Genomic DNA, 24,719 nt, shown 5'->3' on the forward strand with positions numbered 1-24,719 from the left:
TTTCAGAATCTATTTCTATCAACACATTATACAATCTCTTTATATGCCCCTGGGTTTGATTTCTAATTTGTTTAACCAAATTTTCTTCATTTTGAATAACACCAATTTTCTGATCTTCTTTCCATCTAGCCTTTAACTATCCATATTGAAACCAAGTACAATTCCTCCCTTCTTCTTTTAATGTCTCCAAAGATTTTAGTTGTAAATTTCCCCTCTCATTATGTAAGAGATCTTTATAAGTAATCATTTCTTGTTCCTGTTCTATATTTATATTCTCTACTGCATGCCGAGGACTTGCCCATATAGGAATTTTATAATTTAACTTATAATAATATTTTTTCCAGACACGCAGAAGAAAAATTCTCAACACATGATTCTTAAAAGCTTTGTCTACTTTCTTATCATACAATAAATATGCATGCCAACCATATAATAAATCATAACCTTCTATGTTCAAAATCCTTTCCTCCGTCAAATTAAATCAATCACTTATTACCGAAAGAACAACTGCTTCATAATACAGTTTTAAATTAGGCATTTTTAATCCTCCTCTTTCCCGTGTATCTTGCATTATTTTCATTTTGACTCTTGCTTTTTTCCCTTCCCATATAAATTTATTAATTCCAATCTGACATTCTTCCAAATTTTTGTCTTTCTTAATTATTGGTAACATTTGCTTAATATTTCTTTCTTCTTTTCTATATTTACCATGATGTTGTTTATCTTGAAAAGGAATAGAGTGATGGATATTTATAGTCAAGCTTTTTCTGTCAGACAAATAGCAAAGAAATGAAAGCCACAGATTACATTTCTCTATTTAACTCTATGCCACACTCTATGCTATTTTTTTCCCCCGGAAATGGAAAAGTTAAAAAAAGTTACATGCTGAGCTAAGATTAAGAAAGCGTTAAAGGAACTAGTGGCTTCTGTTTCTCAATAAGGAAACTGTCACACTTGGAAAGCTTTGAACATGGTGAATGGTTTTGATGTGGTAGTCTGTATCAAAGCCATAACTTTAACAGACATTGAAGTGAAATTTCAGCCTTATGCCAACTCTGGAAGGTAGATTTAACATAGATTTAGATATTTGGCAGGCAAAGTAATGTCAACATTCCAAGTAATGCACCCATTGAAAGTAGAACTCTGAGGCAGGTAGATTCCTCAAAGAACAGTTTATTATTGGATACATCATATTGGCACAACTGGTGAAACCCGATTCTGAATGTTCCCGTGGTTTTCACCTAATTAAAAGATGACAGTTTTCTCCTTCCCCCAAGTCATCAGTCACATTGTGCTGGCAGTCGCTTGGTTACTTCATTCCTCATCTCTCAGCCACCTGTTGGAATGACCTTGGTTCTCACCAGAAAACTTTTTGTTTTGACTGCAAAGCCCCAGTTAACTATTCCTCCCTCCCTGTTCCCTCTTCTGCCTTGTGGCAACCCACACAGATGGCCTTAGCCAGGTTCATTTCGGGGTTGACAAATGCTTAGTTACATTGTGGATGGGCGGTATTTTCCTGCAGATAATCAGAATAATACATCTTTTAAAACTAAGAAAAGAAAATTTAACTAAAAATTTATTAGAGTGTAGTATTACAAGACCTAGAAAACTCTGGCAGAGAGGAAAAGGAGATTTAGGAAAGGAGAAAGATTGGACACACACTGTCTGAAAATGTTATTTATATCCAAGGATAAAATACAAAACAAAGGGGGAAAAACAAACTAACAGACATACAAAAACAAAAACCATATGTACAAAAAGAACTCCAAATGTTGTGGGAAAATGCATGCCCCAAACTCAGCATGATAACATATCTGCAGCAGGAAAATCTGACTGGGTAAAACATTTATCATAACCAGACCGTATGAAAAGGGTTTAGAAGCAGGTTGATAGCAACTGTAGGCTCTTTCATTAATCATATCCATCAGCAAAAGGTTGTGATATTGTGAATTATTGTCATGGAATGCAGTGAGCACTATTTCTTTATGTTGCAAATGGGTCTGTTAGAGTAAATTTGTTACAAAAAATCCAGAAGTAATTTCATAGCCAAGTGATAAACATTCTCAAGGAGAAAGTTTGTAAGTATTTTAGTGCAACAAAAAAGGGAAGATGAGGAGGAGGAAGAGTTTCTTTTATAAATGCTGAAGAAGAAAATAACAGCATGTTTGGAAAGCAACAGAAATCCATGATTAATAATGGGATTGTATAGAAATTTATTTGCAGCAGTCTTATGCAGTATTTTTAAATCGGGAATAAAATTGTTGCCAGCATTTTTTTTCTCAGACAGAGCCATTCACCCATATGTTTGAGTTATTTTGTATTGCAGTTTGCTTGGAATAATAATATGGCTGATGTTCACATAGATCAAGATCCATTATTTGGCTGAAAAGTACCCTTGACCTTTATATTCTGTAAAGCAACACGATGAACCATATTACAATCATTAGGCTGTAATGCTTTTAAGTGCAAGGCCTGGTTGTAAAATTACTTTTTCAGCACTGTTGTAATTTTGAATGGTCACTAAACAAGGCAGTTGTTAACCAAGGACATGTTCCACAATATTTTGGCAAATAAAATTGGCAGCAGAATCTTACCATTTGACAAGTATTGTAATGAGCAGAGGTTCTATAAAGTTCACTGTTTCCTATCTCAAGTACTTTGGAAGCTTATCAAAAGGCGATAGAATTTAGCCTGAGGACTCTTCTTGTTGGCATATGGTTGATGTTGTTAGCTATACAGCAACTGTTCAAGAGTTCTGCCATAGACTGACATGACTTTTTGGCAGATGCCATTAAAGAGAACTTAAACCAAATGAAAGCAAATACCACTTTGGTCTTGAAGAAATTGCTATATCAGGACATGTCTCAGCTGAAGGAATTAAACTTGAGCCAAAGAAGGTTGAAGCTGTTCTGCAAGTTGCAATTCCTGAAAATCTGGATTTGCGGCATTGTTTTCCTGGCTACCTGTGTCTGTCTTATGAAATGTATCCCTAATTATGCAGATATCTGAGAGCCACTGTGCTTGCTGACTATACTTTATCTTAGTGAAAATGCCTCCTAACTACAAAAGGGACCATTGGCACAGGTTTACAACACTAAGTGCACCAAAATGCATTAATTTAGGAACATTGTCTAGTATAATCAGAAAATATCATCTTTTGTGGTAACTGGTGCCACTCCTGTGAACTTGGTTACATTTTGCTATAGACAGATCAAAGAAACCTGTTCCATATGTGAGCTTTCTTTTCTGAAACAAAGGTGTTGCTAGATTAAGCCTGAAACTTGGGATGTACACAATTATACAATTCTATACATTGTAGGGATGTCCATTTGTGCTATTAATAAATCACAAACCCGTCATATACAAGGGACAGTGACAAAAGCAAATAAATTACCAGCCTTTTAAAAAGAAATTTATATTACCATGCTGCTATTAAACCATAGTTTTAAAACTGGAAATTATTGGTATATGTTGCTAAAAACTGACCAAGTGATCATGTTTAATCGGTGTGCAATATTTACTATATTGTCCTTCAGAGAATTTCTACACACACAACCACAAGCTTTTAAAGTAACAAAAATTAAGAAAAACTTAACACAAAGTAAAAATGGGAAGGAAGGGCAGTTAACAGTGTAAGGATGGTTCAAATTAATAATGGACTCAGAAATGGTGTTTTATGCACTGTAGAACACTTCCAACCGCTGCAAAATTTATTCATTTATATCCCAATCTTATTATGTAGCAACCCTTCCCCCCCCCCAGTGTTTTATGATTGAAATCTGAATGCTTTGCAACATGTTTGCACTTAACAACCTATTACCAAGGATCCTACAATTCTGTGATTGCCATTGCAATATTCTCTGCTGGCTTCCCCAAAGAGTCAATGGAGAAGCCTGCAGGGCAGTTACAAGCTGCTGCTGCTGCTGCTGCTGCTACCTGCCAAGAGGACTCCCTCTTGGTTCTGGGGGCTTGGCTGAAAGAGCTCCCTGCCAAACGATTTCAACTCCGTAACTTACTTGTACAGAACTAAAATCGTTCATTCCAGCTTGCATGGAGCTGAAATCCTTCATCAGAGATTTAATAAAGGGACGGACTGACTGAAAAAAATAAAATCCTTTGTGCCTGTTCCTGCCAAAGGATTTCAGTGTAAAACAGGTGCCAAGCTGAAATTCTTTAACAGAGAGCACTTTTTTAATCATCCCCCAGAGACAAGAAGGGGCTGAAAGCCCAGCACGACTTTTAGCTCCTGACGGAGAAGCATGGCAATAAGTTAAAGAAGTGCAGAAGGCCTTCTGAGATCAATCAATCAATGGAATCAAATGGTCTTAGTTGAGGGTTAATATACAAGACAATTTGACATCTTTTTTTGATATCTGGTAAAATCATTTTTTTCATCCAAAGTTTTATAAATCAAACATTTTATACCCTTTTTTTCTGATATGAGTCTCATTGAGGCAAATAATATTTTAATTTTTTTCAATAATTAAATAATTTTCTATCTTGATGAGCATTTGCTTTATTCATATTCTGTGTTAAACATTTATAATCCATAATCGGGCCAAACCTTTAGAAAATGGTATTTCTCCATTTTTTCTTTGAACTACTGTAATTGGCACAACTATGATAGTGCTTTAATTAGAAATGTCAACTGTTTGAGAAAGATTGCACTTCTACTAGAATACCAGGAGGTAGTAGTCTATTCTGCTTCTGATGTGTGACTACTGTACTTCAGAATGCTGGCATTAGGAAACTCAGTTGGAAAAGCTACAATGCTAAAGTGAACTCCACCCAGGGGAATGACAGCTGGAAGTGACGGACTTTTATCAAACCTTCTAGTTTTCATGAAATGTTTACAAATTGTCCTTGCTTAACAACCATTTGTTTAGTGACCATTCAAAGTTACAACAATACTGAACAAATGGTAATGAATGGCCCTTAAAGTTACATCTATTGTAGTTGGGGAACTGCATTCACACAATCAAAATTCAGGTCCATCCACATTCGTGATTGTAGTATGTGTTTTATCTTCCTCCATTTACTTATGTTTTCCCCATTTCTGCCCTTTTGATTGCCCTGCTCTCTATCATTGCCTCCTACCACCAGTTTCAGTGACTTTCGCCATCTTCTCTTCAGCTGCTGCCAATGAGGCACAAAAATCAAGAACAGAGTATCTGTCAAAGTTAAGTTACTACTTACATTGGAGTCTATGTTAAGAAACGTCTAGGAAGGAATACAATAAGAACATTAAAAGGAAGGAAACTGAGGAATAGTTGTTGGAAATTGTGGCCAAACAAACTTAAACTTTTCTTTGTTAACTCTAAACCAAATGCCTCCAACTCAGCCATCCATGTTTTCTATCCTTGCTGAAAATATTTTTGTTTGTTTATTTATTTATTTATTTATTTATTTGATTTTTATACCGCCCTTCTCCTGGAGGACTCAGGGCGGTGTACAGGCAAGATAAAACCAACAATACAAATATACAGGTTAAAATACCATTTAAAAAACTTATTTAAATTAGCCTGAAATTAAAATTACCGTAAACTAAAAACCCCGTTTAAAAATTAATAAAATTTCACATTAAAAATCCAATTTAAGCCAGCCCCGCGCGAATAAAGAGATGTGTCTTCAGTTCGTGACGGAATGTCCGAAGGTCAGGTATTTGACGTAAACCCAGGGGAAGCTCGTTCCAGAGTGTGGGAGCCCCCACAGAGAAGGCCCTTCCCCTGGGGGCCGCCAGCCGACATTGTTTGGCGGACGGCACCCTGAGAAGTCCCTCTCTATGGGAGCGTACGGGTCGGTGGGAGGCATGTGGTAACAGCAGGCGGTCCCGTAAGTACCCAGGTCCTAAGCCATGGAGCGCTTAACTATCATAAATAGCGTTTGACTATCATAAATAGGATTTCATCTCAGCCTCATACTGTAGTATTTATTGATAGCTGGTGAATTGAGTTCATATTGTTTCCATAAAGCATGCTTCTATGAAACATAGATCCTTCAAAAAGTTAAAATGTTATTTCTGTCTATACTCTCATATTATGTAAATTTTAATGGTTGAAGGCCTGTCACAATTTTGGGCTTTCCAGGACTCAGTGAACTATCTATAAAGGTAATCAATGAAGTGAAAGAAAGAAATGTGGAAGTTATTGTTCCTTCCAATGCTGAGGCAAATTTACAGAAGAAATTGTTCCAAAGGTACTTTTTCAAGAGGCAACAGGACTTTCTGGTTTTTCTTTGAAGATGTTTCACTTCTCAATCAAGAAGCTTCTTCAGCTGTGACTGGATGGTGGTGAATGGAAGGATCCATCCAGTCAGAGCTAGGGAAGCTTCTTGGATGAGAAGCAAAATGTCTTCAAAGAAAAAACAGAAAGTCCAGTTGCCTCTTGAAAAAGCACGTTTGGGACAACCATGACCTGGATGACTGAGAATCTTCATAGACGTTTACAGAAGAGATGAGAAATTTAATGTTGAAACAGAAGGAGCAGGGGATGGAGAAACTGAAGAAAAGGGTTAACTGTACCCTATCACTTTTAGCTCTGATTCTGTCCACTGCTATCACTGCTGTGATTCTGCCCATTTCCATAGAACATAATGCTTTCAGGGAAAGGTTCCTCTCGTCTATTTTTCTTTAAAAATTATAAATGTTTCGGTCATGGTCCTGGCACCTGAGGAGTGATGCTGTAATGTAGTTATTTCAACCTCTGGAGTTCAGTTTCTAGAATTCCTAACGATCCTGTCACCAATTTCTGATTTCATGACTGTGATTAGGCAGTTGATAGAACATTATCAATACTAAAGTTAGAACAAGATAAGCATTTTTACAACAAAGATGGTTAGGGGAAATAAAATATTAAAATATAGCATTCTGCCTATTAAATGTACTAGTATTCTGATGATAATTAGCATTAAGGTAAACATGGGTAATACAATTCTGCTTGCTATTTTAGAATCTGCTATTTGAATTCCCCTGACAGAATTGTCTGTATCTATGACCAATCCTATTGCTGTGTGTGCATAAAGTTATGTATTTTACAACAACTATATTATTCTATAACAAATGCTATTCAAAGTTAACCATCCAAAATCTGGAGAGAGACAGGAAAAAAAAGACCCTCTGGCAGGTTAAAATTGCAATAATCAAAAAGCAGAAGTTGAGTTTTACTTGAGTCATTTATAGCCAAGGAGTCTACTACAGAATACTTAACAGAAAATTGGGAAAAATACATCGTCAATATTGGATAAATATTTGTTTAACAAGATAATTCCTGTGTGACTGGCAAGTGGTAGAATGTTAGCACAGATATTTCAGCAGGGAGGGGGCAGCACTAGGTCAACAGAGTGTGTACAGCATGACATTGGTTAATATTTAGATGGGAACTTCTCAGAAATTTCAGTTTTCCCTAGGTTTGTAGGCTAAACTCAGAAGTCAAACATCACAGAAGAAGGTATTTCAGAATTGCTGCCAATAAAAGTATATTTCTATGTCCATTAGATAATTAGGAAGTGAATTTGACTGGAAGGATATTTCCCATTTTACAATAGTTTGCACTGACATGTATCAACTATTATACTCATACAATATTTACTATTAGTCTGACAATTTCTGACTACATGTAATGGGTTCCAAGAACAGAAATTGCAATTCTTCTTTTAAACACTAGAGGGGAATCAAAGGTTTGGCTCCGAAGGGATATCAGTGCAGCTGCATGTACAATTTTTATTAGGAATTTTGATTATAATAGTAAAGTATAATACAAACTAAACTTAAAGAAAAAATAGAATAGAAAAGAATAAAAAGTGCAATTAAAAAGAAAAGAAAGCAAAAAGTAAGAATATAACAAAAACAAAAGAAACATATAAAGAAGTTACTTCCAACCTTCATAACAAGCATAAACTAATTTAGTGACTTTTCACCCACTCTAAGGTTACAAAATGTATTTCTTCATCCCATACTCTATACCTTTCCTATAAACAAATTCATAAAGCATCATGTTTTCCATCAAGAAGTCCATAAAGGGTTGTCAAAAGTTCAACATTTCTTATTTTAACCTTAATCAAATAAAACAACTTTATATCCCTTTTACTTTTAATAGTCTTAATTTTCAGGTCATTCAAATATTGTTATAGATTTGATTTCACTGTATTTCTTCTTTGTCTCATCACCTAAAGTTCTTCAAAGTTTTTGCTAGTCTCTTTTGTAAATCCAGTAAGAAAAAGTATCCAGATCATTCTCTTGATTTGTCATTTTATTTTCCTTTTAAATTTTAAAACCTTAGCTCAGGGATAGTCAACCTTTTTATACCTACCGCCCACTTTTGTATCTCTGTTAGTAGTAAAATTTTCTAACCGCCCACCGATTTCACAGTAACGCGCCGTGTATCTCGCGCATCATGGATTGGGTTTGTGGGGGGGCGCCAGCTACCAGCTCTGCTTGTCTGTTACAGCTGGGTGATGTGGGGGGAGTTGCACGAGCTATTCTGGGACGAGGCTCTTTTGTTTGCGGTCGCACTATGGTGCCATTTAGTTTCACTTATGGAACCTGAACTAAACTTATGCGCGGGTGATACCAATAGTATATTTTCATAAATTTAAATTGTCATGGGGAATTTTATGAAAACCTAATGAAAATGTTTTTAAATAATGCTATGAAAATTTTTTAAAAAGTCAATTAAATTTAAAAAAATTTAAAAAAAGGAAAGTGCTTCAAAACCCCTACCGCTCACCATGAAAGCTGGAATGCCCACTAGTGGGCAGTAGGGACCAGGTTGACTACCACTGCTTTAGCTAATTTCATTTGTAGATCCAGTGAAGCATCCTTTTCTAAATCCTTCTCTTGAACTGTCAGTTGTAAATCTAGTTTCAATATCATCGCTATCTTGTCAATAAAATTTGTTCTACATTTGTCATTTCTTCAATAACATCTTTTAGACAGTCTAGATTTTCTAGAAGATGACATTTTTATCTTTGATTTTTCTTGTAAAAACCAAAACAGAACCTATTTCCCACAAGAACCTGTTTTCTTTATAATTAATTTCAAAATCCTATTGTAAATGTTTCAGTTTTATTTGGACCCTTAGTCTATTTGTCACTTTTTGTCTATTTGTCACTTTCTAAGATAATCTCTGGAGGGCCCGGGACAGGGGTTGTTCCTCTGTCCTGGTCCTCTCTGCGGCTTTTGATACCATCGACCATGGTATCCTTCTGCGACGGCTGGAGGGGTTGGGAGTGGGGGGCACCGTCTTTCGATGGTTCTCCTCCTACCTCTCTGACCATACGCAGATGGTGTTGGCAGGGGGGCAGGGTTCGACCACGAGGCGCCTCATGTGTGGGGTGCCGCAGGGGTCGATTCTCTCGCCTCTCCTGTTCAACATCTATATGAAGCCGCTAGGTGAGATCATCCGTGGGTTTGGGGTCGATGTCATATGTACGCTGATGATACATAGCTGTACATTTCCACCCCTAACCACTCCAACGAAGCCGTTGAAGTGATGTCCTGGTGTCTGGAAGTCGTGCGGGTCTGGATGGGGAAAAACAGGCTTCGACTCAACCCCTCCAAGACTGAGTGGCTGTGGATGCCGGCTTCCCAGTACAGTCAGCTGACTCCATCGCTGACTCTAGGGGGCGAGACATTGGCCCCCATGGAAAGAGTTCGCAATCTAGGCGTCCTCCTGGATGTATGGCTGTCTTTAGAAGATCATATGACGGCCGTCGCCAGGGGAGCTTTTTATCAGGTTCACCTGATACACCAGTTGCGCCCTTTTCTAGACCAGGATTCCTTATGCACGGTCACTCATGCCCTCGTCATTTCCCGCCTGGACTACTGCAATGCTCTCTACATGGGGCTCCCCTTGAAGAGCACCCAGAGGCTCCAAGTGGTCCAGAATGCGGCTGCGCGGGTAGTAGAGGGAGCAACTCGAGGCTCCCATGTAACACCTCTCCTGCACAAGCTGCACTGGCTTCCGGTGGTCTTTTGGGTGCAATTCAAGGTGTTGGTTACTACCTTTAAAGCGCTCCATTGCTTAGGACCGGGTTATTTACGAGACCGCCTGCTGCCACCGAGCGCCTCCCATCGACCAGTGCGCTCCCATAGGGATGATCTTCTCAGGGTGCCGTCGGTCAGACAATGTCGACTGGCGACCACCAGGGGGAGGGCCTTCTCTGTGGGAGCTCCCACCTTCTGGAATGAGCTGCCTCCAGGGATTCGTCGACTCCCTGACCTCCGGACCTTTCGATGCGAGCTCAAGACATTTCTGTTCCACCACGCAGGGCTGGCCTAATTAATTTTAAATGGGGTTTTTATCTGAGTTTTATTAGAGTTTTAATTATTCTAAGCTAAATTTGAATCAGTTTTTTAATAATGTTTTAATTTTTGTATTCTTGTTTTTTATCTTGCTGTAAACTGCCCTGAGTCCTTCAGGAGAAGGGTGGTACAGAAGTTAAAATAATAAATAAATAAATAAATAAATAAATAAATAAATAAATAAATAAATAAATAAATAAATAAATAAATAAATAAATAAGATTTATTTATTTTAGCTTTTTGCTGTTTATTTCAGATTCTTTAAATTCTTAAGCTTATGATTATTTTTTTCTTTCATTCAAAATTGAAGACAGCCTCACCTGGTGCTTTCAAACTTCTTTTAGGTTTATAATAGCTTAGAAGTAGTTAATGAGCAATTTCTGAAAATGATTATGGGGTGAGGTTTGGGAATTTAGTGCCCTTTAAAAGACTCAGCCATGGTTATGAGGAAGCTCACTAATCTCATCATCTCCAGATCACTCTGACTTGAAAAAACCCACTGTCCTGCAGCCTCCTTGTGAGAAGAGCACATGTGGGTGATCATTTGTTCTCTTCAGAGACATTTCAAAGAACTAGTCTATGCCAGAGTTTCTAGCAAAAATTAAATCCAGAAGCACACACAGATAACTGATTCAACAGGATTCATTAACTTCTTTATATGCATAATAACAGATGAAGTATTTACAATACTTATTATTATTATTATTGTTGTTGTTGTTGTTGTAAGAATAATTGATTCTTCTGCGTGGTAGAAGTTACAGCATAAGGCAGGAGAGAACAGTTAGTTTCATTTCAGCAGAGCAGACAAGCACGCACAGACTGCTTAGTTTCAGTTTCAATTCTCTGCACAGACTCAGAAGCTGCAGACTAAGACATGCCCTGGCTTCAGTCTGTCTCAGCTCCCAATTGGCTGACTTAGTTGCTATGCCTGTTCATTGGTGATCTTGTTACCATGTCTCTGCCAGGTCATAAATACTCTGACAGTCTATTTGCTTGGTCTTTGCTGTGACTTTGCTTTCATAGAGCTGTCTTCAGTTCACCATATCTCTCCTGGAAACCAAAAGGGATATTAACACTGATAATGTTACTCAAAAATTTTGGTTGACTGATTCATTTTACAGGATTAAGAGTGGGTGTCCAAACTACAGGTTTAAAAAAACTAATAGAAAATATTACAATAGAACTCAGAATTATAATGTTTTTCTTTGATAGTTGTGAAATGGGCACTGATATTTTTGATGTTGATCAGAAACATCAGGTACGGATATCACAGAATGAATACCATCCAATTCAGCTGTAGAATTGGAAAAATAGAAGGGAAAGGGCAAAACCTCATATTGGTCACAATAGAAAATAGGACACTGGGTTCTATGGAGCTCTGGGCTAATATTTTGGCCAAATAGGTTGGGTCCCCATGGAGATGAGGGAAATATTCAAAAGCCATTACAAAACTAAAAAAGACAAAAATCATCTCCTGAGAAAGAAGATAGTATTAGGCAGAGACTTAGGTTGGCTCTTCTCTGGCTCATAGATATATAAGTGGGAGTGGAGAAGAAACATAGTCAGTCTTGCAAGACTCTATTACTATAGGCTCTTGCTGGGCTGTCAAACTCCCGGTCCATGGGCCAGATGTGTCAAGTGCTGGCTACGCCCACACCCAATTTAATGAAGGAGGGAAAGTCCCAATACATCATGTGATGCCGCCGTGACAACGTGAGTTTGAGATTCCTGGCCTAGTGCAATAAAACTTAGTTCTAGTCTTCTTGAGAAGTCAGTTTCCTGATCTGAGCAACCTTGTAAAGCTCACAGGTTGCAAACTGCTTAATATAATTTTGCAATGTAATATGTTTTATTCTTCCATTGAATCAAATGGAAACAGTTTCTAATCAAAACAGAGAGGACCCAGTTCAAACCATAGGCTATTGATAATGAAGCAACAAAGCCAAGATTAAAAGCCTAAATATAAATGTAAAGAGAAACAATTACTTTCCATAATAATCTCACTGCTTCCCATTTACTGGTAACTTAGTTCAGGTTTTGAACTTGGTAATTGAAGCACATTTGCCCTCTGAAAATATCTGCTTAAAGCACAGATCTACTACAATGTCCTGCAGATCAGGATGTTTTCTATTCTGGTCTCTGACTGTTACTCTTTAAACTGTCTGAATTATATCCACCACATGATGGTGGATATAATTGTAATGGTCCCTCAAAATGCAACAGGTCTTTTAAAACTGCATCACACATGTAAGAACAGGAAACCTATTTCCTGGACACATAGCCCAGAGGGGAGAACACTTATACCTATAATGACCATGTAGAGGAAGGAATTTGTCATCCATAGATAGAAAATGTATCAGATACAAGGCAAGCTGGAGAATTTGTCAAGGATTCCCAAGGCCTAGCCTGGTATTGGCAACTGCGGCCCTAAAGCTGTATGTGGCTCTTTGACCCCTCTCCTGTGACTCCCTGCCGACCTGCTCGCGCAATCTGCCGACCTGCTCGCGCAACCTGCTCTCTGCCCCAAGACACTGGCCCAACCAGGCCTGGCCGATGCCAACCTTGCAAACATGAGGGCTGGCAGGGTGGGAATGGGATCCAGGAGAAGGGTACAACAGAAAGGGGGACAAGCCCGCAGCTGAGGAACGAGCATGAGCCACGGCGGTGGTGGCTTCCCTGAAGACAAGCCTCCTCCTCCTCCTTCTCCTCATGCGTCCCCCTGGCAGGCTGATATGGGGCTGGGAGGGTAGGCGAGAGGCCCGCCTTAGCCAAAGCACAACAAAGGCATGCAGAATTGGCATCTTTGGCGAGGGTGCTCTGGCTTTCTCTGAGCCTGGTCCCTGTGGTGGGCGTGTGACCAGCTGCCTTTTCCTGCTTCCCTGACCTTTACTCCTCCAGCTGAGCAGTGCCAAATGGCATTGACTGAAAAGCATCCCCTAGGCAGCAAAAGAAGAAAGAGAAATGAGATGGGGGAGAGAAAGGAGAAATGAGAGAGAGAAAAGTAGAGAAAGAGAAAGAAAGAGAGAGAGAGAAATGAGAAAACGATGGAGGGAGAGAATGAGAGAGGAAAAAGAGAGAAACAAATGAGAGACAGAAATGAGAGAGAGCTGGAGGGAGAGAATGAGGGAGATGGACAAGAGAGGGAAACAAATGAGAGAGAGAAGTGGACAAAAAGAAAGAAAGAAAGAAAGAAAGAAAGAAAGAAAGAAAGAAAGAAAAAGGAAGGAAGGAAGAAAGGAAGGAAGGAAGGAAGGGGGAAGAGGAAAAAGAGAGAAAAACAGAAATGAGAGAGGGAGGGAGGGAGAAACCCATTTCCTACAGAAAACATGGGAGCCAAAACCTGGGTAGGCATGGCTGGGGGTGGTGTCATGTGACTAGGTGGAAATGATGTTGAGTTGGCCATGCCAATCCAGGTTTTGTGGCTCCCAGTATTTTCTTTTCTGTGGGAAATGGGTCCAAATGGTTCTTTGAGTGTTTAAGGTTGTAGACCTAGCCAATCTGGGCTGATTAGCATGATAATCTTGATGTGCCATCAAGTCATTGTTGACTCTTAACAACCAATAGATATATTCTATGACAGTCTGTGCATAATTTATCTTTCAACAACGCACTCATCAACACCGTAAGTTTTCTACCTTTCCCAGCATTAGAATTCTCCAGAGTGTTGAATCTTCACATAATGATAATCACATAAATAGGATAATTTGAGCCTGATCATTTGTGCCTCAAGTGGCAAATCTGGGTTGGTTTGCTTAATGATCCTTTTGGATGTTTTCTTGGCTATTCATGGTATTCTCAGCAGTTTTCTCCAGTACCAAAAATGTGATATTCTTCCTATCCTGAGAAAGACCATGAAAGCAAACAAACAATTTTTATCATATCCAGAAAAACTACTAAACATGGATATGTAAGTCAGCAGATGCGAAGCTCCATTCAAGGCAACTTTTTTTTTTATTGGTACCACCAACTCAATGAACAGTACATTTCCTCTTTTCATTATGACACATCCAACCATGTCAAGGAAAATGTGAGATAATTTGTGGGCTGCACATTGTGATCAGGTTCACAGATCATGTTAAGATCATTTGCTAACCATAGTTTAAATAAACCCTGTTATTATACCCTGTTCATGCATCTGATAAGTTACAAAACAATTGTTATAAATCATATTGGCCAGGTTTGTGCAACACAGTAATACAAAAATAAATTATATTGTAGTTTAGGATTATCTCTATCAGTCAATTCTTTCTAAAACAAGAACTTAAAGCTGTACTGGATCAAATACTCAGCTTCCTTTGCATTTCATTCTATTTAACTAGGGTTTCTTCATAGTGGTTTTGAATGCTATTTATTTGGATGCAGAAGTCCTTCATTAACACAGAGCTCTTCCCCCACACATCTGTGCTTTCTCTTGTCCTTGAATTGTGAGGAAAATGTGTTCTATAAAATTTTCCCCTGCTTTACCGCAGCCTTCAGCAAAGCAGTCAGTCAGAGTTGCTGCCAACACCCACACTGGAGGTGGGGTAAAAGAGGGAGTCTCGGCAAAAGCAAAAAAATATTCACAATCACATGACAGGAAATCCTTATTCTTGAGGATTTAAACAAAATAAAATTTGTTTGACATCTTGCAATCTAATATAGCTTCTTTTCTTTTCTTTTCTTCTTCATTCCTGCATGTACTGTACTTAATCACAACTACCAACATCTTTGCTGCTTAAATCATTCTGTAACTCAAGGAATATACATTTTTAAAGAACATTCCCATATTTCTCTGCCATGATTGTTTTTTGTTTTTTTGGTTTGTTTGTTTGTTTTTTGCTCTTCTCAGAAGCAAAATTGCAAAACAATTGTTATAAAAATGGGTTTTTTCATAAGGTAATTTAACTGGTAACATTCTGTGAAGTATCCTACTTGTACAAAGTAGACTATCTCAATAAATTTGGGGTTTTAAGGACCATATATTAAATTATATTTTTTTCACTTTTGCAATTTTACATATATATTTTTTTTGGCTGATCATAAGTCTTCAGATTTTCCTCAGCTGGGCACTGCCTACATTCCATAGACTGTAGCTAGCAATATAATATAACCAATGGGCACTTTGACGCCAGTATCATTTCCACTCTTCAATTATGTGAAAGCATTTTGAAGCTGATTCATAGTTTTCATTGCTGTCAACCTCATAGATTTAAGGATCCATGAACTATCATTGCTCCTTTCAACTCACCAGTCAGAGGTTGAAAAACAGTATATGTAGTGAATGCTCCCTCTTCATATTTTTATTTCACATGACTTCTGTTAGCAGATATTTTAAAAACCTGAAGAAATACCATAGCAATGGAGGTGTTGGGGCTACAAAGTTACCAAGATATTATGTCTTTGGGTATTATAAAAAGCTATGAAATAATAATGTCTTTGTAAGACTAATGTTCCACAAATGATTATTAGATAAAGCCCAAAGGCAGAAATTGGATAGGCTAGACTTCCCACCAATGGAAATTGTCTGTGGTTAACTCAGGGTGGTTAACAAAAAATAGAAAACAAGCAATAATAAATAAAAAGTAAAGCATGTTGAACTAAAAATAATTAATATATTCAGCTGTAGTTGGCTCAGATTGACTTAGTGCTTGGGGGAAGAGCAAAGTCTCAAGCCCATCCGGATCTCAGGAACCTTTACCTTTACCAGTGGTGGTATTCAGCCAGTTCTATCCGGTTCGGGCGAATTGTTAGCGGTGGATGCAGGAGGCTCCGCCCACCTGCCCAGACATCATCACGTCCAGTTTTTGATGCTCTGTGCATGTGAGGAAGGCCTTGCGCATGCACAAAAGTGGCATATGCAAGCAAAGCTAGTGCGCACGTGAGCACACTCACATTTGCTAACCAGTAGTGAAGGTAAGTGAATACCACCCCTGACCTTTACCTTACAGAAAATGGGTTTTCTTTTTCAATGCATAGGCAAACAGGAATCCCCTTTTTCCAAAAATGCTAGGTTTGGTTTTCCTGCAAGTTCTATTTACAGCTTATTACCTATTATTCCAGATTCCACAATTTTCCAAACCATAGGAAGTTTCAGGCAAGAAACAATACCAGAGGCAATACCAGAGATTTACAGTGATTGTACAATATTGTATTGGTTACAGCTGCACAGCCTGAGCTGCTTTGAGCAAGGAGGAACAGAAGCAGATGATATTGTAGTTCCAAACTGAGTTGGATTTCAGCAGGTTCTGACCAATTCTGGAGAACCGGTAGTAAAAATTCTGACTGGCCCCACCCCCATCTATTCTCTGCCTCCCAAGTCCCAGCTGATTGGGAGGAAATGGAGATTTTGCAATAACCTTCCCCTGGATTGGGGAGGGAATGGAGATTTTACAGTATCTTTCTCCTGCCATGCCCACCAAATCACGCCCACCAAGCCATGCCACGCCCACCAAGCCACACCCACAGAACCGGTAGTAAAAAAAATTGAAACCCACCACTAGTACCAAAGGACAACAGCGCCTAAACTCAGAACAATGCCAGAGAGCAAGTTGCATAGCTTATTATCTGAAGTTTCTGAAACTTGTTTTTCGAAAAACCAAAAAGCAGACAGAGTTTCTATTAGAAGCTTGGTATGACGCCCAAGCTTTTTCAGGAAAAATATAAAGTGAATTTAAATGCCTTCATTCCAGAGGTGGTACTCAGCAGGTTCTGGCCAGTTCTGGAGAACCGGTAGCAGGAATTCTGAGTAGTTCAGAGAACCAGTAAATACCACCTCTGACTGGCCCTGCCCCCATCTATTCTCTGCCTCCCAAGTCCCAGCTGATTGGGAGGAAATGGAGATTTTGCAGTAACCTACCCCAGGAGTGGGGTGGGAATGGAGATTTTATAGTATCCTTCCCCTGCCACACCCACCAAGCCATACCCATCAAGCCATGCCACACCCATCAAGCCATGTCCACAGAACCAGTAGTAAAAAAAATTTGAATCCCACCAGTGCTTGATTCCTTTTAAGCTTCGCACTGGACTCAATTTGTGATAGTCCTGATCTGAAATCCCTCCATATTTACTTGGAAAGTGTTCAGAAAATGTTTGCCTGCTTTCTCTAGGTCCTTTCCTGGCTCACTGCTAGTGCACACATATTAAATACAATGCAATACATACACTTCCACCCATTATCCATGAGAAATTCTATTCCTATATTCTATTCCTGAAAACTATAGTTGACACAGTCTGGAAAAATAGATGTCATTCCATTCCTTACAAAAGAACAATATTTGTTACACACACACACACACACACACACACACACACACACACACACAGGAATAGGTTATAGCACAATAATTCCAACAAGTACTTTTGCTTTCAGATGTGAATCTTTTTTATCTGTAATTCAAAACTATTCCCTTCTAGCTTTATATCTGCCATCCTTTTGATGAAAAAGGGAAGAAGTTTGTCTCTTTGAAGAAGACTGACATGCCTGCTTGAAGATATTGCTTACACAACAGTTACTATCCTTACCAACCTGTGGATTAATAGGTGCACAAAAATGCTAAATCCAGGCCCAGCATCTGGCTGACTGTGCAATGAATCATCATCTAATATCATGAGAGAAGACTGCTCGAGTTGGTGTAACAACTTCTGAGCCAGACACCAAGTAACCTCACTGTGACCAGGTTAAAGTTAGTAAAGTTGATACTATTAAGGGTAAAACCACCTGTAGGTCTTAGGATAAGTACCCCAGCTTATAACAGAGTTTAGTGTTCAGTGAATAAAGCAGCAGTATAAAAACAAGTATGTTTATGGGTGTACAATGTGTTTTTTTAAATACTATTTTCCTCAGCTAATTATTTTTATGGATGTATGACAGCATAACATCTGGCTAGTTAAGTCCTTCTGAGCGCTTGTTCACAAATTGCTAATGATTTAGATGACTATTTGTGACATGACATTTATGTCTTTGGGTACACACAGGAAATGGTTTTAATTGTAGCAGGTGAATCATTCTGAGTTAGCATGGCCATTCATACTATTCCCTTATTTTGGGCCATCCCTAACCAAGTTTGGTTTTATTATGTCCAGCTAAGTATTCTGGTCTCTTTCTGTTCCTGTTGACTGCTAAATTAAAACAGTGTGCTGCCTAAAATAATCCATCATTTGTATTTAATAAATGTATTTATATAATTCCAAATTATATATTGGCTTGTTTTGTAAATCTCACTAAGCTCTTGATTATTTTAACTATGGTTAGTTGAACAAACCATAACACAGCCCTAAGCCAGTTTTTCAGTTGTCTACCTCAGACTTTAAATAATTGCCCACCAAAACCAGTGAGCTAAAGGATGGCTCCCAAATAACATTATTATTATTATTATTTATTATATTTGTATACCGCCCATCTCCCGAAGGACTCAGGGCGGTTCACAGACAAAAAACAACAGAAAACATATAATAGATAAAAAACAGCTAAAGAATAGATAGTTAAATTCAATTGATGCTCTAACTTTTAAATACAAATTTAAAACCTCATTTAAACCCTTTTTTAAAAATCCCAATTTAAAACTACATTCAGGCTAGTCCTGCTCTTCGAAACAGCAGCGTCTTCAGCTCGCGGCGGAAGGACTTGAGATCGGGGAGTTGACGAAGCCCCAGAGGGAGCTCGTTCCAGAGGGTAGGGGCCCCCACAGAGAAGGCCCCCCCCCTAGAGGCCGCCAGCCGACATTGTTTAGCTGACGGTATCCGGAGGAGGCCCTCTCTGTGAGAGCGCACTGGTCGGTGAGAGGCTAATGGTGGCAGTAGGCGGTCCCGTAAATATCCCGGCCCTAGGCCATGGAGCGTTTTAAAGGTGATGACAAGTATCTTAAAGTGAACCCAGAAGACCACTGGGAGCCAGTGCAGATTACGCAGGAGGGGTGTTACATGGGAGCCAAAAGGTGCTCCCTCTATCACCCGCGCAGCCGCATTCTGGACCAGTTGGAGTCTCCGGGCACACTTCAAGGGGAGCCCCATGTAGAGAGCATTACAGTAGTCCAGGCGGGATGTAACAAGGGCATGAGCGACCGTGCATAAGGAAGCCCGATCCAGAAAGGGGCGTAACTGGCGTATCAGGCGAACCTGATGAAAGGCTCCCCTGGTGACGGCTATCATATGATCTTCTAAAGACAGCCGTGCATCCAGGAGGACGCCCAGATTACGAGCCCTTTCCGTAGGGGCCAATAGTTTGGGCCAATAGTTCGCCCCAATGGTCAGTGATGGAATTAGCTGACTGTACCGGGCCGCCGGCATCCACAGCCACTCGGTCTTGGTGGGATTGAGTCTGAGTCTGTTCCTCCCCATCCAGACCCGTACGGCCTCCATGAGATGCACTTGGATCGGGCAAACTGGTAGCAGCAATAGGAGGCTCCACCCACCCACCCAGACGTCTCTGTGCATGCACAGCAACACCCACGAGCAAACTGGTGGCGAACAAAATTGAAACCCACTACTGACTTGAATGATATGAAAGGAAAGCAGTAGACAGAATCACTGATCACAAAGCAACATATAATTGAAAGTTTTAAAAAGCAAGAAAACAAGCAGAGGTGAACAGAGCTGCCCTTTCTGGAAGTGCTTCCAGCACTATTAACCACAGGGTGTGAACTCACATTGTTTCACCTGCACGAATACCTGTTTTTGTAGAATTTCCTGTATTCCTTCTAGGAAACTCAATTGGCTTTACATCCAGAGCTCTTCCTCATTGTTCAGCCATGCACACCAACCCAGTTGTCTTTGCTCAGACAATTCCCGGTGTCTCAGACAACAAGCAGCCAGAACTTGCATGGCACCATGATTGCAGCCAACCTTAGGGCTTCTTTAAAAGACCAGTTCTGCACCTCAGCATATCTTGAGCTCCTAGACCAGTGATGGCTAACCTTTTTGCTGTTGCATGCCAAAAGCGGGGGAAGCATGGGGGGGGGATTGTGCCCATGCGTGCCCACACCCATAATTTAATGTGCTCCGTCCCCCCAGCGCTGCGTGCGTGAACCCCCCCGCACTCCCATTTTTGGCATGTGATGGCACAATGGGTCCGCTAGGCCCATTTTTCACCCTCCCCAGGCCCTCCCCGGGGGGAGCCTGGGGAGGGCAAAAACAGCCTTCCCCACACATCCAGAGGCACTCCAGAGGCCAGAAACAGACTTCCAGACTTCCGGTGGGCCTAGAAGGCTCGAAAATCAGCTGCCCAGTATGTGCATGTGCACCGGAGCTAAACTAGGGCAACATTCGCGTTCGCCATCACGGTCCTAGACTGACACTGATGATATTCATTTCAGCACCCATCAGAGTGAACAAAAGTACTGCTTAAAGACAACATGTACTTAAACTTTTCAGCTTGTCATAGCTATCATGTTAACCTTATTATGCAATGTTACTACCATGATTTAAATTTAGCCAATACACTAATATGTTACTAACATGAGGGATGAGCAGGCTTTCCATTGATAAGATTATCTGGGTCATTTTGCCCCAGAATAAAAGATGACACTTTTTGCAACTTGAGCTACATTAATGCAGAATGACCTGTTTAATTCACCTTTATTATATTTTTATCCTACTGGCAGAGCAGGTTAAATGGCAGCATTAATAGAAATAAAAACAAACTAAAACTACCTGACCTATACTGTGAAATCCAGACAATTGCTAGGTGCCAGCAAAGAGACAATAAACCCTCTTAACTCATTACTACCATCTAAAGGTATTGAGGTTTTGACAGGTTTGATCTGATGGCAAAACTCAGACTGGGTAATTCAATAGCCCCAAGAGAACTAAAAAATGTCTGGCATAACAGCAAAGAATGCCGATGATGTAAAGAAAGTATTTTCCTTTTCATGGAAGTAAATTAATTGATCTCTTCTTTCTCTTTCTTTCTATCTATCCTGACTACTTGCCAGAAAACATAATACTATATACATCAAATATGTGTATCAGAGATATATATAGAACCACGTGCACCTAAAATCTATAGACATAATGAAAAGATAAAAGTAAGTATAAAATACAATTAAATAATTAAACGTAAGGGGCATGCATAAGTGCACCTGCGTGCCTACCGTCCCTGTCCTAATATTCCTTTTTACTTACTCTTTTCATGTATCCAAATTATGTTTATACTTTTACCTGTTATCTTATATATGATTGACAAATAAATAAAATAAAATAAACATAAAAGCAAGTGGTGATAATTAAGATAAATATAATTCAGTTTTAATAAAATTTTCTTGACAAGATTTTTACAAAGTGGGTTGCTAGATCATACCTCAACCCTTCTCATTCATCCAGGCTTGGAACTGGCATGCATCGCTTGAGTGGTGGTGTTGGAGAAGGGTCCTGTACATTCCTTGGACTGCAAGGGTGGCAAACAAGCAAGCACTGGAATGACATATCACTGGAGGGCAAAATCACAAAATTCTGCCTTACTTACTTCAGCCATGTCATGTGCTCAGGTTCACTGTTTGATGTTTGTAGTCACGTTCAGAATAATCAGTGGTAAAAGAAATTGGTGCTGCTTAAAAACCTGGTGGCTAGACACCATCAAAGCTGACACCGGTCAGAACATGAAGCAACTGAAGGAAGCCAAAGAAGATCAGAAAACGTGGAGAGATGATCCATAGAATTGCTGAGAGTCTAATAGGATTGAATAGACAGCATCACCATCATCATCATCATCATCACCATGTAAAAAGACAAACAGAACAAATAAATAAAAGCACAAAATCTATTAACCTTTGAGAATATTAGAATCTTTTGATAATTTTCAGAAAAAGCAATAAAAAAGCTTTGAACTCTCTGCCAGTGTATTTTTTTCAGTATGTCATTTGAAAACAGTAGAGTGTATGGTGCAAGAACCCCATAGGCTTCTCCCTGTATGGGCATATAAAGTGATGTAGAGGAATAGTTCTAAAATACCTTTACAGGAATGCAGAAAGCAGTATATTCAGTCTTGTCAAAAGTCACTCTGCCAGCTTTTGTGCCTAAATGAACAGATGCAACTGACTCTGGCAATCTGGTTTAAATTCCATTAGAGGCCATGTACTTTACATATCAACTTATTCTGAAGGAAGCCAGTAAAGGATCAGATACAATTCTCACGGTCTCTTACTGGTTGGGGCTGATGGCAATTGAAGTCCAAACACCTGGTAAGAATCAAACTTCTCCGCTTGGATGTAAAGCAGTGGTGTCAAACTCGCGTCATCACAGCATTGTCATGTGACATATTGGGAGTTCCCCCCCTTCGCTAAACTGGATGTGGGTGTGGCCAGCACGTGATGCATCCGGTCCATAGGCCGTGCATTTAACATCCCTGATCTAGAGGAAGGATGGCTCTGACACATATGGCATATACACTTAGCCCAACCTTAGAAGCAAAGATGTACCATATAGTAGAGTGGGCTACTGCAACCAGGCTACCATGACTCTGGTTATAAGAGGATCAAGGTGAATAGCACCTGACAAGCATAAGAACAGATACCCACGGACTGTGTAAAGGCTGTACTGTTCATTGAGATGTACAAAAATAAGAGATGGATTTCCAGCTAATCTTGTTTTGAATATTCTGCCTTGAAACAGAAACTGGGTTCTGCTGACAAATAGATACATTATCAAATAGATCTGTGCCATGCTAACTAAACTTACTGGCACCACACGTCAGATAGTGTGATATTAGGCAGCATGGTTATTATGCTTAATGTATTTGATGAATCAGTGGCGTTTAACCTTGACTAGTAAGATGGTTTAGAAAAAAAACTGTTGTCCTTTTTGTAAGCATTTTAAATGGGAAAAAAAGGCATAATTTTTAAATTTACCTGTTGTCACCAAGTTATTATGATAACTTGGTAATGATGATTCATTATGAGACTGTTAAGGGCAATTATTACAAGTTAAACATTACGTAGATATGAGATAACTTGTCATCAAAAAGCTGCTTCAATGAAATGCCTACCAGAGTTTTGAATTGCACCAGCTAGCCTTTTTGCTCTTCTCACTTTATTTATTTATTATTGCCACTGAATCAGAACTCCCTAACTTTTGCACACAAATTACTTTGTAAGCATCTTCAGACAATGGTTGCTCAGGGCCTGTTTGCTTTTTTACTAAATGACTGTAAAGTATTGTGTTGCCAGTGACAACACATTTTTGCAGAAGGAAAACTTGCTAAGTTCCCTCTGCTCCTCTAAGTCCCCCCATTCCAAGATGCTTTTCCCTATCCTGGTTTAACATCTGGTGAAAACTACAAAGAATCAGATACAGAAGGGGTGTCAAACTCAAGGCCCAGGGTCGGGATCCGGCCTGCGGGGAATTAGATATGGCCCACGGGGTTGTCCTGGAAAAAGCAAAGAACCAGCCCATGGTGCCTCTGCCAGCGAAAATGGAGCTCAGGAGCCCGTTTTTGCAGGAAGAGCACTTGGGCCACCATAGGCACCCCGATACGAGTGATGATGAGCTGACTGTACCCACCCTGGCCTTGTCTGTCCCGTCCCCCTGAGGTCAAACACAACCCTGATATAGTCCTCAATGAAATTGAGTTTGACACCCCTGAGATATAGGGCAAACAGCAAGAGGAACTTCATATGAGCTGTCAGACCACCAAACAGCTGCCCCATGAAATATTAAGTTGTTCTTTGTTAGAACTCTTAAAATAGGCTAGATGGTCATCTATTGGAGATGCTCAAGTAGAGGCTGGATTAACTGATCTCTTATTTCCTTCCAGTAATGATTGTATTATTCTAACTATCTCCTTTTTATGATTACATAGGCATACTTTCTCTCCAGATCCTTATTTTTGTTTTCAAGGAATGCCTGTAAGATGTGGAGCTATCTTGGAAACAAATATGATATTGAAAGCTCAAAAGAGTGGTTTGCCCCATGCCAGCTTCTCATTTATTTTGTTTTCATTTAAATAGTCCTTTAAAAGCATTTTAAAAGCCATTGGGCAAAGAAATTTTGTGGTCATTACATTGGAATCCATGGAAACAATATTGCATTGATTATTTGTGTGTGTGTGTGTGTGGTTTTTCTTTTTATTGTTTTATTATAACCTGGATATTTAAATAACATAATGTAAAATGTAAAATAAAAAAAATTACGGATTCCTTAGTGCTCTCTGAGCTTGATTGTTTGCTTGCAGATATTTTATTGCTCAACTAAGTAACATCATCAGTGCAAGTAAGTGTGGTTTGTGCAAGTGCAAGTTTGTTCTCTGTTTATACACAGTAGCTTACCCTGCCAATGTTGGTGATGTTGTGGTTTTCTCCTTGGTAGTTTCTTGATTAGGGTGTTGTTTTCTTTCTCGTTGTTTGTCTGGAGTTAGTCCCTGCTTATTTGAGTGTTGGCTGCTGGAGAGGATATCTTTCTGGTCTTTTTGTTTCCTTTGTAGCTTTTTTATTGTCTATTTTAAATGAAGTGC

The sequence above is a fragment of the Ahaetulla prasina genome, chromosome 3, assembly GCF_028640845.1.
Source record: "Ahaetulla prasina isolate Xishuangbanna chromosome 3, ASM2864084v1, whole genome shotgun sequence".
NCBI lineage: Eukaryota > Metazoa > Chordata > Lepidosauria > Squamata > Colubridae > Ahaetulla > Ahaetulla prasina.